The sequence below is a fragment of the Dipteris shenzhenensis genome, chromosome 23 (assembly GCF_047967505.1).
Source record: "Dipteris shenzhenensis isolate YYH24624 ecotype China chromosome 23, Dip_SZ_1.0, whole genome shotgun sequence".
In the NCBI taxonomy this organism is placed as follows: Eukaryota; Viridiplantae; Streptophyta; class Polypodiopsida; order Gleicheniales; family Dipteridaceae; genus Dipteris; species Dipteris shenzhenensis.
In genome coordinates, this window is record NC_141618.1 from 18,147,429 (window position 1) to 18,163,579 (window position 16,151).

General features: G+C 37.3%; 1 protein-coding gene across 2 annotated transcripts in view; it reads right to left on the reverse strand.

The window, feature by feature from the left end:
* Window positions 1–15,586: 15,586 nt before the first annotated feature.
* The window catches only part of LOC147887078 (agamous-like MADS-box protein AGL11), a 121,343-nt gene continuing 120,778 nt past the window's right edge, over window positions 15,587–16,151 (reverse strand). For both annotated transcript variants that reach the window (XM_087394697.1, XM_087394698.1), the window contains exon 8: window positions 15,587–15,666. The gene's annotated coding sequence lies outside the window, so the exon portion shown is untranslated. The remainder of the gene's footprint in view (window positions 15,667–16,151) is intronic.

Here is a 16,151-nt window from a genome sequence, read left to right on the forward strand (position 1 = left end):
TTTCTATTTCAAAGTTTTGAATAGCTCATGTTTCCCCTTTTGATTTGACACCATAAATAAATAAATGATAAGTTGTCTTAGTACTAGAGTTGGGATGTTAGTCAAACCCTAGTAGACAACTAGGGTTACAAGCTTAAGCAATGGGTAGCAAAAACCTCATGAAAAGTACCACAAGAGAAGATGGAATTGGATCAAAAGTACAATTATATCAACAATCCAAAATATTTCACAACTCAGAATTATAATCAAGAGTGAATACAAAACCTACTTGAGATGTGGCAATATTTCTGATTAATGTAGCTAGACTAAAGGCTACTGCAAAATTCTCGTCCTTCTTGATGGAACCCTACAAAATGTCATTAGTAGAATAAAGGCTACTGCAAAATTCTCGTCCTTCTTGATGGAACCCTACAAAATGTCATTAGTAGAATTAACATGTAGAGGGGTACAATGTCCTATTTATAGTGCAAAGAATATAGCCAAGACTCAGGCCTTAAAATTAGTTGCTTCTCCCCAAATTTGCTCCAAATCTAGCCCTCCATACTCTGTGTTTTCATCAACAAGAATTTGATATGCTTTATATAAAAGGGAAAGCTAGGAAATTTTCAAGTCAATCTAAACATATTCAACTTACAAAAGATGTAGAAAATTGCCTCAAGATTCAACCCATCTCCTTATGCGGTACATGTGAAGTATCATTATCTGAAACCACAATTAGCCAAGGATGATCTAACACATCATAAGACATTTCTTAAAATTTTCCACATGCATGAGAATGAATGGTAAACATACTTAGCAGTTTGAAAGAAGTCATTATAAACTTTGTAGTCATTCTCATTTAGCTAGTACTTATCCATTCTTGCATTATATGTCAAGTTTACTAATGGAATAATCGTCTAGATATCCATGTTTAAGTCAGTCAAATCATATGTGAACATTTGTGCTCCTTTCACCATTTGATACCAGGCAAGCTGAATTTCCAAACCTTGGGGCCTATCTGTTAAATTAAAACCACGCTTATAATCCACACATCTCCCTTCTACTTTCTTCCTCATCTTTTGAACTCTTCCCAATTACCATGTACTATGAGTTGCACCCATCTTCTTCGAGCTTGTAGCTTTTCCATTTCTTTTGGTGTGTTGACTTGTTTCTCCTTTTACATCCTCATGAAAGTAAACAGCACAATCACAACCTATGCCAAACAAATTTCCATTTGATGATCATGTTTTTATTTCATGGTTGAAGGAAACACCTTAAACTCTTGTGAGTCTATCCTTTAACAAGGCTGGGCATCCATTGAGTTGGCTCACCAATGTTCCATCCACCTCTAAAATGGGACTAATGATCCTCTTAGGAGAGGCGTTACTTCTTTCATCCAAAATATCATCAATTTCATGTCTAATCTCAATTAGTGCAATAACCTCCTCACTGCAATAACCTCATCACTTTCATTACTATTCTCTCTTGGATGTGCATAGTTTTCGAGAAAAAACCTACGAGCAGAAAAGTCCGAGCTATAGTATTTGACACCAACCATGCTTGTATATTTCTCAAAGGAATATACAATTCTTTCTTAATTTCTCATTTATGGAACCATATACTTACTTATTTTTCATTATAACCCTCATTTTAAAGAACATCATCTATATATGAACAAATAGTGAACACTTTAGAAACTCCTATAAATGCCTCCCTACCATATTGTCTTTTGAGTATTATGGTAATTCAATCAATTTAAAATACTTTCCCTAATCTTTAGCAATCCCATATTTGAAGCTCTCATATAACAATGTATACCATATTCCTTGGATGAGTAGGAAAAAGATATTAGAAACCTCATACTTGAAGCCATTATAATCGATCATAAATTAATATCTTATACATTATTAAATATGGGAAGGCAAGGTAGGGATTTTAAAAATATTCCCAATTCTCTAAACCTAAGTACTTTTAAGGAAATGTGGTCTCTACTGACCTCCTTCCTACCATAATATGAACTAGGGAGAAGTTGTAACTCTCATATACATCTTGAAATTTTTAATTTTTATCTTTTATAATTATAAAAAGTATAATTTTAACCTACCATTGCATAGATTATTAAATTTTGAACATTTTTCCTTTTTATAGCTCCGCAATCTCAGCTAAGGAGCAAAAGTTATGACTCCTTCTACGTAGGCTCTCCAAGGGTATTTTGCCATAGAATAGGGTTGAGGCAAGCTCTTCAAACCATATTCCTCTAGCAAAATACACTTAGAGGGTCTATTAAAAAGGTACTATTTATTTTTCTTAGATCATCCCGAGGAATCGTAAAGAGGATAGTTGCTCAAAATTTCATGATCCAAGCAATGGTGAAAGGAAAAAAAAGGATTTTTAAAAGTCATAAAATAAGTCACCACTTGAACATTATATATGTATATTTATATCTGTATCTATTTAACAATATTTCATATTTACTTACATATTCCTTGAAATAATTTGAAATTTTTTGCTCCCTAAAAATGACTTGAGCCTATATATTTTGACCCCTCCCACCTTTTGTCCGCTCATCGCTCGGAGATTTTTGCTTTGAAAATGAAAACCCCCTCTCTTCCATAGAGTCTTCCTTATTACATGGCTCCACAAAGTCATTGTTCTCATCATCTTCCCCCATTTTAGCATCTACCTTAGACCACGTAGACCCTTTATCTAGCCAAGGTTGAAACAACTCTTCAACCTTGCTAGGCTTCAAACCCAAAGACTCACATAGTACATGAGCATGTTATAAGCCCTCCTTCATTGCATCAATAATCTTTGCATCTAAAGAAACAATCTCACAGTCACCTAGGTTTGCTTCTAGCATCCCTTCTTGTTTATTCAAATTCTTCCATATATGCTGTTGCTTTTTATGAGACTTAGAGAAAGTTACACCATTTTCAGCAGACTCATGCATGGAAATTTTATTCAAGCTACCGATGCTATGTAGAAGATCTCCCAAATCAAATGCACTTTCTTGTCCAATCATGCCTCCAATTTTACTAAAATAGATTTCAGTAGCATTAGAACCAGTAAGATGTAGTGGACACTTGAGATTAGAATATAAATCTCGAAACATTTTTATGAGCAACACCACAAAGTGAAGAAAGTATGTAGTCCATATAAGCCTCTTTATTTATGAAAAATTTATTCAAGATATAGGTTGGATAGTGATGAATCCATAGCCTCCAAATTTTGAAGAAGAAAACTACCTTGCCTGCAAGCACTACATGCTGCTTTAAGTTTATATATGGTGACAAGAAAATATCAATATAATCAGCAACAATCCTCAAATAGCCCTCAGTCCCCTGCATTCTTCTCTCTCTTTTTTACAATTTTCTCAAACATTTTTGTACTTGCCTACTTGCAATCCTTTGTGTTGCTCTCCAATTTTTTCGGTCATTCCTTTGAATATCTCCATCTCATAGCCTATGCTGCTCAATTGAAAAAGAATTATAAACTATAGAGATAGGGTTTAGTGCGATCCCAGGACCAAGGAGCTAGAGAAGACCACCCTTATGGAGGACAAGTTCATGGAGTTCCTAGTGCACAACACCAAAACCACCCTCAACATATACAAAAGGCACCAAGAGACTCAGCTAGGGACATCCACCAAGCTCAAAGAATGCAACTTGGTGCAAGAATTATAAAACGAATGGAACATGATCAATTAGATAAAGGAGAGGGAACAGGATGATTGTGCCACTACCATTGCACTTAAGGAAACACTTACTCTCCTAGAGGTGAAGCTAGCTGCATAAAACACTCATGTAGATGGACTCAAATGGTATTGCATCAAAACCAATGAAAGATATTAGGCCTATAGGAACACTACTAAGCAAACTCATAAAACCCTATAGAATTAGATTGAAGATCTCCATGCTAAATTACTAGACCAACATGAGCAAACTCTCCAACTTCAACATTAGCTTGATGAGGCTCAGAGGAGGCTCACTACTTGCCTTCGAAGGATCCCAAGATGGAAAGCAAGTGGAAAATGCAATAGAATAGGGTTTTGCAGGCATCAGTAGACTCAGGCACCCACTCTCTCAAACCCCACACTGTAGAAGACACCCTTCACTTCCATGTAGATATTATTAGAGTATCTTTTGCACAATACCACCTTAACCTAGCTAATGCCCTCTGACCTAATTACATTATTGAGGTCCTACATCACAATTCCAAGCAGTTTGATTCAATTTTTTCCAAGCCATTCTTCAACTATGGGGACCTTCAATCTCAAAATGATGTTGAAATATGGTTCCTCCCACTCCACCCAATAATCCTTTACTGACTAGGTTGGTGTTGCATCATTTAGGAATCCTTAGTCTTTCTCCTAAAGATTGTGCATTGGATCTTGCAAAACTAGCTAACTTTGCATCGTGGCCCTATAGTCCACATTTCATGGCCCAAGGCCTCGGGTCTTTGTAGGAATATGGTTGCATAGAAGCTGAGTGGATGAGGAACTACCTCCCCAAAAATGAAGTAACCTAGTACCACCACTTTAGCATCCTCTTGTATAATAAAGTTTTGGAGCCTATGTGACACATGCTTAAAGTAGATTTCAATCAATTCAAAACCAAGTGTGTGATCTATTCTACTAATTAACTGAGCTAGACTCCGACACAACCATCGCCATTTTCTAGTCCATTGACCATCTCAATCCTTTAAATATCCCTCTACCGGGCCTACCCAACCCTAACCGACTAGTTTAAGTGAACTGGACTCCGACATCCATCCCCATTGTTTAGTCCATTGAGCATCTTGATCATGTAAATACCCCTCGACCTCCCTAACCATCTTGTAGCTTCCTCGCTAAACACCTATTTAAATTTTACCACCTAGTTTGTCTATTTTAAACCTCCATCCAATACTCCCGTTCCTTCAAACACCACACATCCATCCACTCACAACCCACCAACTCCACGCACACCCATGTAGGATCAAATGATGGTATTATAGTACCCTCTATAGATTTAATGCATGCACTTACCATCATGTCCAAAAAATTTTGTGACCTACTTTCTTCTCAGGCAAGCCCCTTCCAACACAACTGTTGATAGAGGAGCACAAGAGTTTTCCAATGCTTTCATTACTAGGGTCTAATGCATAATTGGATGTATCCACTTTTTGTGAAGTTGAGGTTCATGATGGAGAGCCAACATTCCTTTTCTAGTTTTAGCCACCATGCTAGTTGTAGCCATGCTATGCTAGTTGGGCACATTTTAGTAATATTCAACAGCTTCACTTTTTAACATATCCTATTACGTTTTCACATCATCTACCACTCTAGATGTCTATCATCAAAGCTAGGCCTTAAATTTGAAGTGTGATCTAGAATTTGATTTTGAAGGGTAATTTAAAAGTCATCATTTTAGTTGAGATGTTTTTGTCGTGAATGGCAAGTCACATCCTAGCCAAATAATAAGAATGCTAGCCTACAAGGCCTACCCAAATGAACATGAGAAAAAAAGGGAAAATTCAATGATAATCAATCATCATAGGTAAAATAAACATCAAGATGGTAATTGAAATGAAAGTCTTAAGTCACATGTGAAGGAAAGAGCTAGTGATAGTAGCTTTTCGAATAGTTTCATGAGATAGGCATAGTTGATCTATCCATGTGCTAGGCAATAGAGAGTCACATAATTTATGTCCCAATGTTTCCTTTCCATCACTATTTTGTAGAAACTTATGGCCTTGGTTAGATGACACCTAGCTTGGTCATTTTTTTAATTTAACATCTGCCTACCTCAATATCATCCATGCTTTTGATACACCCCATGATGTGCTTGTGAGTGTCTAAATCATTTTTTAAGAGCCTTTGACACTTCTTTTATGAGGGAACAACTTGTATTTAAAACTTAATAGCTCTAATTCCATGAGAGTAGACAAACATCTTTGGCTTCTTACCTAAGAGTTTGTATCTCTGACCTTCCTTGGATGTCTTTTCTTACCAAATAACTACCTATAACCACTACTTCCCACTTCTCATAGGTCAAGCCCCAATGATCTATAAATGTTTCGATTACCTTATGTTTGGCTTTGATACACTTCAACACAAAGCATGGATCATCTCCTCCTTTCTTCTTAGACGAATATGTTATCTGCCTCTTCTAGTGTCGATGATTTGTTTATTGTATGTCAATTGTGACCTTGTGGATAGGCTAGATGCAAGCCATTTTGCTACATCATGGGCATCCTACAACCTATCTTGAGGACATGTTAACCTCATGTTAATTGTCTTCAATAAGGAGTCAATAAGGTGCTTGCTTAATAGTAGCAGTGCCTCATCCATCGTTTTTTCCTTGCGTTGGCTAGATCAAAGGAAATTTCATAGCATGTTTAGGGATTTAAACCTTGCAAAAAAGTAAACCAATCTTAGTGCAATAGAAAATGATGGACAAACAATGTGTCACAAGTTCTTTGGCATCTAAAATGTAGAAATCGTATGTGCATTGCATTGTCTTGAACTCCATAGATTCTATCGGAAGGCTGGTATCAATCATAGATTCTAGCATATGGCTATATGTAATATGCTCCAAGATTATTATCTACTTGTTGTACCACTGTGCAATTTGTATCTCATATTGTTCTTGAAAAGAGCAATATTTGGCAAAATCAATCACAGAGATATTTGTGTTCCTGGGGAAATTTGCAAGGCACATCTTGAATTGCTTGTCTTGCCAATAAGCTACAAAATTGTGTGCCATCTCTTTCGATCTTAACCTAGTCAAATTTCCTTCATTCCACAGGGTTGTCTTTCTTCAATTCATTTAGGCAAACAAATTGCTTCTCCCTCACACCATTGTGTGGGAATTCACCACAAATGCACTCAATTTGGTGCTATTCACAAAGTCCCTCTAGACAAACCACTAGCTCCCACACAGAACAAAGTGTGTCAAGCTTATGTTCCCTTGCAACACATGATGAGGATCCAAGTGATTGATATACTAGACATTCACCTAGAAGACATGGACATATATCTCCATAAAGAAATGCAGTTTCAACCACACCTCAAGTCATTCAAAGCATGTTGAGCTAGGTCAAAGTCTACCTATGTTTTGTAACAACACCCATTCCTATCTTAAGTCTCTTGATATACCAAGAGCTTCAATGCTTGAATCTCCTTTGACCAATCCTTACATTAGGATTCTTAGCTTTAAATCTCAAGTTAAGCTCCATCTACACATCCAAAAAATTATAAAGAGTATTCATAAAACCTATGCGAACTAAAATTGCAAGTACCACAATGGCTTCAACCAACACAATGGCTTTGACCAACACAATATTTTGCATGAGAATGGTGGTGATTATTATTTAAAAATAGTGCTCTCTCTCTCTCTCTCTCAAGAAGTGCAATGATTGCATTGACAAATTACTACAGCTATGTTTTATCCTATTTGATTTGTTCATGAAACTCTAATTAGGGCCACTCTATCCTCCAATTGAGTAATATGGCTAGCTTGCCTCTCACTGTTGTTAATAGACTTACCAAGATCATGCAGAGCAGAATGATGTTTGCACTCCAACATGTAGCCATTTCATATTGCCTATAGCTGCTCTCTGCCAAAACTAATTCCTATGCATTTTTTCTAGTTTTCAAGGATTCCCATAGCTCCCCTAACACTGCATTAGTTTCCTTAATGTTCCTTTGCACCCACTCTATCATGCCACTATCTTTGTCAATCTCCAATGCATTTACTGTATTGGAAATATATTTCAAAAGGCCATCCTTTGCCACCTTCTAATTGTCACAAGCTTCTACCATGGGACATTAGCTCCCTCTCTTCATTATCTTCCTCCATTAGAGTGTGTCCTTTAGTTTTGTTACTTCAGGCACTTGATGTGCTTCTCTGCCTCTCCTCCATATCCAACTTTTCAGCTTGATTTGTCTTTCTATCAGATGCCTTAGTTTGCAGCTATGCTTACGATTCCCTTCTGTGTGCTACATCTACCTTAAATTGTGCCCTGAAGCTTATCTTGTCTTCAATTTCACAACACTAGTTTTACTTAGGAAAATTGGTTATCTATCACTTAACAATTCTATTATCTTTGCATAAATTCTAGGTATAGTGCATGTTCGATTACAACTTCCACGTTGTTTAATGGAGAGATTGAATTATAAAATCCCTAAAAACTATACAATTATTAAGATTTTTTGCCTCCAACTAGGAATTTCATATACTCAACTAATTATCATGCTAGAAAATTGGCTACCATGCTGGCATTCAATTAGCTTAATTAGGACATGGGCAATTATAATAATGATCATTGAAATCAACCACCATGTTGGCACTTCAAGTTACTACTAGTTATTGGATCACATGCATGATCTCTAATTATCCATACTACCAGAACCAATTAGTGAGCACCAGTTTTAGTCAAGGCCCTTGTAACCCTTCTAAGCTATGTTATGTTCAACTTCATAGATTTGGTTATGTAATGTAATATAGCGGTAGTTGGAAAGAATTATGGATCAAAGAGCATTGAATCTAGGAGGATTAAGTGGCAGTCCTCAAATTTCATTTAATATTGAGCAAGATGACTTAACCTCATTGCTTTTTGCCACCTGGCATGCAACCGCTTAAATAAAAACTGGACTCATACAACCACCTAGCTTGCATGATGGAATGACCATATGATTAGCCACTAAAGTTTGCAATGTGATTCAAAGGGGATTTGGGAGTTTCCCCTTTTCCCCCTTCAAAATGAAGGGCTATGTTGGAAAAAACTTCTTATAGTGTTCCATACTAGGTAGCTGATTGCTCTCGTGACGATTACAATTTGACCAGAGAGGCCAATTTCTCATTGTAGTAGCTCACTAGACCCGGCTATTTAAGTGCCATGTAGCATCATCAACTTCTCAATGCTTCACCCTTATCATCTCCACAACCCTCGTTGACTTCACATTCCTCCACCCTCATCTCCTACTCAACCCTCCAGCCATACTTCCCACTCCATCCTCATCTTTACCCTTGAGATCCACCAAATCCTATGTCCCCCCTCCAACTTATGTTCTTATTCCTAGTTGTCTCCAAAGTAATGGCAGTTCTCTCCCATTGATCATAGAGTGGGTGATATTCTATAAGAATGTAGTTAGTCAAGAAATTTACCTGATTCAATCTACATGAGATCTAAGTTTAAGTCCCACATCACTAAAGTTTTTAGGCAATGAATCAACTTGAAGGTCATACTCGAGTAGCTCACCAGTTAAGCAAAGCATTTCTTACTGACCTGACCTTTCTTAGATCGACATAACACCAAATTTTCATAATCTAATCTTGTTAATATATACAAACGTGTTATGAATTTTGGTTGGGCTTTAGGATTGAATTTTGGATTGGCCTTAATTTAACGTCCTTAAAAAATGGTTTGTACAGATTTGATTGGTGGGCTCGACCATTGCAAGTGGTGGACATGGGCCACAACATCTACAATATAATTTTAGCCATCACAATGTTCACGTACTAGCTAGCATGGTGGTTGCAGTAGGTCTTATGATTATGAGCTTATTAATATATATCCAAAATCAATATGAATTTTTATCTTATGAATACTAGTTTTGTTTGAAAAAACTCGATGTTTATTTTGGGATTGTTCTTAATTTTAAGGGCTTCAGAAAATGTTTTGCATACATAGTTGGCTAGTTATAGCCATTGCAATGGACTTGACCATCATGGTGGTTGACATGACCATTGCACCTACTACATAATTTTAGCCATCGTGGTGGTCATGTGCAATGCCATGTGTTGTGCATCACCAACCATCATGGTTGTTGTAGTACGTCTTATGAATATTGTTAATGTATACAAACTTTTTATGAATTTTCGTTATACCAATACTAGTGTTATGAATTTTGGTCCTATAATATGGATACAATCCTACGTTGGCCATCAATAGATTACCATACTAGTCCTATAGTTGTCTACCATGATCATACCCTTGCTTTGTGATGGTTTTCTTTGTACAAAAAGTAGGAAGGTCTATGCAAAAAGACTCATTAGATACTTGACTATGATCAGAACAAGTATTTTCCATTCATGGTTTAGGAGAAATATTTTTTTATTATTTGAAACTCACCCTCTCTCTCCTCCATTATTACCTACCCTATGTCCTTATACTAATCAAGTTCTCCTCTCCTTAATCCCCTTCTTTTCACCTTTACATAGATCAAAGTCATCCTAAGATTTTTTCGTGTTGCAAAATGAAATGAAAGTGATGCATAAGCATAGATAATACATACAAAGAGATTAAGTTATGATTGGAGAAAGTAAGCTCTAGGATTATATGCTAGCATTCTTGTGTTCATGATGTATACATCCAAACCTCCATTAGCATAATGTACACTCCCATTAGCTATACTTTTTGTGGAAAAAAAAGTGCAAAAAGCATGCAATAATACAAAGGCCCTATATCCGATGTTTCACAAGGTGAAATATAAGACTCCACCCTCTGGAAATATTTTCTGAAGACATTCTTGGGGGATAAATTTCTCATATCATCCTTCTAGATCTTGTTAAGTCAAATATCTACATTAGTGGATTACGTAATCAACGTTAGTAATTCCAATAGGATCTGAAAAGGCATGTTTGAATCGATTGATTCAATTGGAACGCCTGAATGCTAGAAGTTATGCCGGCCTATATGATGCACGTTTCAATGCAATACAATCATCTTTTCTTGATTAGCTCTCTCTGGTCTCTCTTTCTTCTGCCTTCATTTCATCTAGTATCTTCCTTGTAGAGTTCATAATCAAACATGGTATCAGAGCCTAACTTGCTGTGCTGAGCCTGACGTACGTGACAATCAAGTGATGCTCCATTTTGACGATGGTGTGTGAGTGTTGAGTTTAAGAGCATGGTGCTAGGAATGCCATGACAATTCCTTCCACATCAAAATTATTGAGGAAGTCAACCGATTGAACGGCCTCTCCATCTACTGCCTTAGAGTCCCTGAAGGAATATCGATGCGTTGATCGATTTGATGGGAACCAATTACCACCTGTGGAAGCTGTGCATCACTACAACACTCCAAGCGAAAGGCTTATGAAAGACCATGTTGGGAGACAATTATTAGCCACCAAAAGGAGAGGCAGACAAACTTGCTTTGTGGGATACTCAAGATGCAAAGGCCAAGCAAGAAATCTTCTATCAATTGACAAATACGCAACTCTTACATGTCAATAGTGCTAAATCTTCCAAAGAAGTGTGGGACCTGCTCGCAACCCTTTATGAAACAAAATCATTGGTAACCAAGAATTACCTGAGGCGCCAATTACTCAATCTCAAGATGGATGAAGAGGACTCAATTATTACACACATATCGCAAGACCTTCACGAAACAATTGGCATCAATTGGAATGACAATTGAGGAGGATGAGGAGTGCATTATGTTTTTGAATTCATTGCCTCAATCCTACGATCATCTGAACATCATGCTAAGTGCCTCCTAAGCGCTACTAAAGAAATGAAGTTTAAAGAGCTGACCAATATAATATTGCATGAAGAGATCCGATAGAAGCAGAATAAAGCCAAAGACAGGTATTCAAATGGCCTTATTTGTAGGTGGAAGACAATACAAGAAGAAAGAAAGCACTAAAGCTACAAGCTCATGGAATGGAGCTAGCCAAGTTGACATGAGCAAGCATGAATGCTTCTACTATGGGAACCTCAGATGCTTTGCTCGAAACTGCAGAAAGAAGATGGAAAAACGAAAGACCGAGAGGGCTGAAGCCAATGCAATAATTGTGGAGAAAGAATCAACTTTGAGGTCTTTCTAAAGCTAATTATTCTTATGAATGATAGATAGAATGTTAGATGGATTGTAAGATGGAGGGTGATGATGTTTGACTTACGGGAGGGTGTTAGAACATCGTGCTTTGTTAGATGTTAAATCAAACATCTACATTAGTGGATTATGTAATCAATGTTAGTGATTCTAATAAGATCTGAAAAGGCATGTTTGAATTGATTGATTCAATTGTAACTCCTGAACGCTGGAAGTTATCCCGGCCTATATAATGCAGGTTTCAATGCAATACAATCATCTTTTCTGGATCAGATCTTTTTGGTTTCTCTTTCTTCTGCCTTCATTTCGTCTAGTATCTTCCTTGTAGAGTTCATAATAGAACATGGTATTAGAGCCTGACGTACATGACAATCGAGTGATGCTCCAAGTTGACAATGGTGGAAGAGCATTGTGCTTGAGAGCGTGGTTCTAGGAATGCCATAATGATTCCTTCCACATCAAAATTATTGAGGAAGTCAATCAATTAAATGGCCTCTCCATCGATTGCCTTAGAATCCTTGAAGGAATATCAATTCATTGATCGATTTGATGGAACCAATTACTACCTGTGGAAGCTGCACAATACAATGCTCCAAGCAAAAGGCTTATGGAAGACCGTGTCGAGAGACAATGCTAAGCCACCAAACATTAGGAAAGATTTGAGGTCTCAAAAGAACCTCATAAGGAATGGATTAAGTTAATTGGAATTGAACCCACGATGGTAACCCATCGTCTAAGGGTCCCGTAGCATTGACTCAACCAACAGGGGTACCTTTATTTTGAATTTGGAAAACCTTGGCCTTTGGATGGAGGTGGATGGTGGATTGATCAAAGGCCTAGGATGATCAAAATGGTGAGAGAGGCACCTTTGATGGGCTCCAAACTGGCAAACTTTCACAAATAGGAGGGGTATTAAAGAGGGAGAAGATGCCTTTAGTTGTCAACCATTGAATCTTGAGTAGATCCATGGTAGAGATGGGTTAGACAAATGAAGGGTGGAGATGGAGGCGCATTTTGGAGAGTGGAGATGCATTTATGCAATTGGATGGCTAGGATTGAAGTGCATAATCAATGGCTCACATTGGAGCACATTTTTGGTGCATCTCTCCCCTTGGATCTCCTTCAAATCAAATGGATGGCCCGGATTGAAGCGCCTTTTTGATCCATCTCCTCCCTTGGATCTCTTTCAAATCAATGGCCCGGATTGAAGCACCTTTTGCTTTCATGTCCTCCCTTGGATCTTCTACAAATCAATGGCTAAGATTGTGGATCTTCCTTCTTTCATCTCATCCCTTGGATCCATTACTTGATCAAGGGCTTATATTTGATCCCTCTAATCCTTTGATAGTATCCCTTAGATCTACCTCTTGATCTAATGGCCAAGAGTCCTCTAACACAAATTTGAATGTGACCCTTGGATTATAGCACAAATTTGAATGTGACCCTTGGATTAGAGATCAAATCAATGGCTAGAAATGAGGACCATGGGTCTAAACCATGGGTGAGAGGTCTCGCTATCCATAAATGCTCAACTTGGCCTATTATACACCTCAATATACCATTGCCCCACAAAAAGGAGCACTCTCATTGGTACACCTCAAATCTCTCTAATTCTTTGAAATTAGAAAACACTAATTGAAGGCCATTTTGAGACCCCATTTCTCCCCTAATGAGAAGAGGCCCACGAACTTGCTGTGTGGGAGCATCAAGATGCAAAGGCCAAGTAAGAAATATTCTATCAATGGACAAATACCCAACTCTTGCATGTCAACAGTGCTAAATCTTCCAAGCAAGCACGGGACCTGCTCGCAATCCTTTATAAAACAAAATCATTGGCAAAAAAGACTTACCTAATGCTCAACTTGGCCTATTATACACCTCAATATACCATTGCCCCACAAAAAGGAGCACTCTCATTGGTACACCTCAAATCTCTCTAATTCTTTGAAATTAGAAAACACTAATTGGAGGCCATTTTGAGACCCCATTTCACGGGCTTGCTCTTATATAGCCACCAGTCATAGTCAGTTAGGCTCAATTGGGTGGCCGACCCTGGTCGATTGAGGATCGGTCCTGAAATAGGCCACCGACCATACGATAAAACTGGTGCGCAAAATAGAGTAACTAACCTACGGTTACCGTTCAGCCCACAGGCATCCGGGATCATCTGAGGCTCCAAACGGGCCTTGCAACTCGAGAGTGGGTTGCCCCAAGAAATGCTCCGTCTACCTCAATGCGGTTAGTCAAGGAATGCCTTCCCGCACTTGCATGTAGCCTAGTTGGCAGTGTGCCAAATCTATCTGAAGCCGTCCAGCCATCAAGCCACACATGCCCCCATCTGGTGTCTAAACCAGGACCTATCAAATAACCGAGCTACTCAAATGCCTTCTCCTCGGTATTTTTAAAAACCCTTTCTCCCTCTTTTATCGACCCCTAAAATGAATTTTGAAATCAATCATTATATCCCTTTTATAAACATGAAATTTAAAGAGCATTAAATTTTTGCATGCCTCTTGTACACTTTAGTGTAAGTTAAAGCAACACCATCTATGAGAAGTTGTATTGTCCAACCAAATAAAATACTTTATTTTTAATATCTTGAGCACGTGCATGCACACACGTACATACACACACATCCATTAGAACCTATTTCCAATTACGCAACTAAATGATTCTCAAACTCTTATGCATTTTCTCCTATATTTTCCTTTTAATCTCCCTTTTACACTCCCAAACTTGTACTTTGTAATGATTTTTCATGAAGTAGCTTGAATTGAAGAATGGATAGAATGAAACAAACATATAAGAAGATGCACACAAACAATTCTTTTAGCCTCATATGTTGATTGAGCGAGACTGTTTATATCCAATATGATGCATAGACTAGCATTACATTGCTGACACTCATTACTACAGTGACATCATACTTAAAATATAAAGAGCACACAAATCACTTGCTTTCACTCAATTAATATCATTTTCTCAATTCGTCTCCCTTGATTTTTTTGGAGTTATCTGATGTATGTTTATGCAATCACTTCATTGTTAAATAAATTTTCAAAGATCTTAACTTCCAAAATATACTATACATGAAGATGAGATAAAAGAAAAAGTTGCAAAAAAAAGAAAAACTATAATTCTTTGTTGACCTTAGATTCTAGTTAGTCATGCATATGAATATATTTTACCCTAGAGACCACTCTTCACTCCATTTCTATTTCAAAGTTTTAAATAGCTCATGTTTCCCCTTTTGATTTGACACCATAAATAAATAAATGATAAGTTGTCTTAGTACTAGAGTTGGGATGTTAGTCAAACCCTAGTAGACAACCAGGGCTACAAGCTTAAGCAATGGGTAGCAAAAACCTCATGAAAAGTACCACAAGAGAAGATGGAATTGGATCAAAAGTACAATTGTATCAACAATCCAAAATATTTCACAACTCAGAATTATAATCAAGAGTGAATACAAAACCTACTTGAGAACCTACTTGAGATGTGGCAATATTTCTGATTAATGTAGCTAGACTAAAGGCTACTGCAAAATTCTCGTCCTTCTTGATAGAACCCTGCAAAATGTCATTAGTAGAATTAACATGTAGAGGGGTACAATGTCCTATTTATAGTGCAAAGAATATAGCCAAGACTCGGGCCTTAAAATTAGTTGCTTCTCCCCAAATTTGCTCCCAATCTAGCCCTCCATACTCTGTGTTTTCATCAACAAGAATTTGATATGCTTTGTATAAGAAGGGAAAGCTAGGAAATTTTCAAGTCAATCTAAACATATTCAACTTACAAAAGATGTAGAAAATTGCCTCAAGATTCAACCCATCTCCTTATGCGGTACATGTGAAGTATCATTATCTGAAACCACAATTAGCCAAGGATGATCTAACACATCATAAGACATTTCTTAAAATTTTCCACATGCATGAGAATGAATGGTAAACATACTTAGCAGTTTGAAAGAAGTCATTATAAACTTTGTAGTCATTCTCATCTAGCTAGTACTTATCCATTCTTGCATTATATGTCGAGTTTTCTAATGGAATAATCATCTAGATATCCATGTTTAAGTCAGTCAAATCATATGTGAACATTTGTGCTCCTTTCACCATTTGATACCAGGCAAGCTGAATTTCCAAACCTTGGGGCCTATCTGTTAAATTAAAACCACGCTTATAATCCACATATCTCCCTTCTACTTTCTTCCTCATCTTTTGAACTCTTCCCAATTACCATGTACTATGAGTTGCACACATCTTCTTCGAGCTTGTAGCTTTTCCATTTCTTTTGGTGTGTTGACTTGTTTCTCCTTTTACATCCTCATGAAAGTAAACAGCACAATC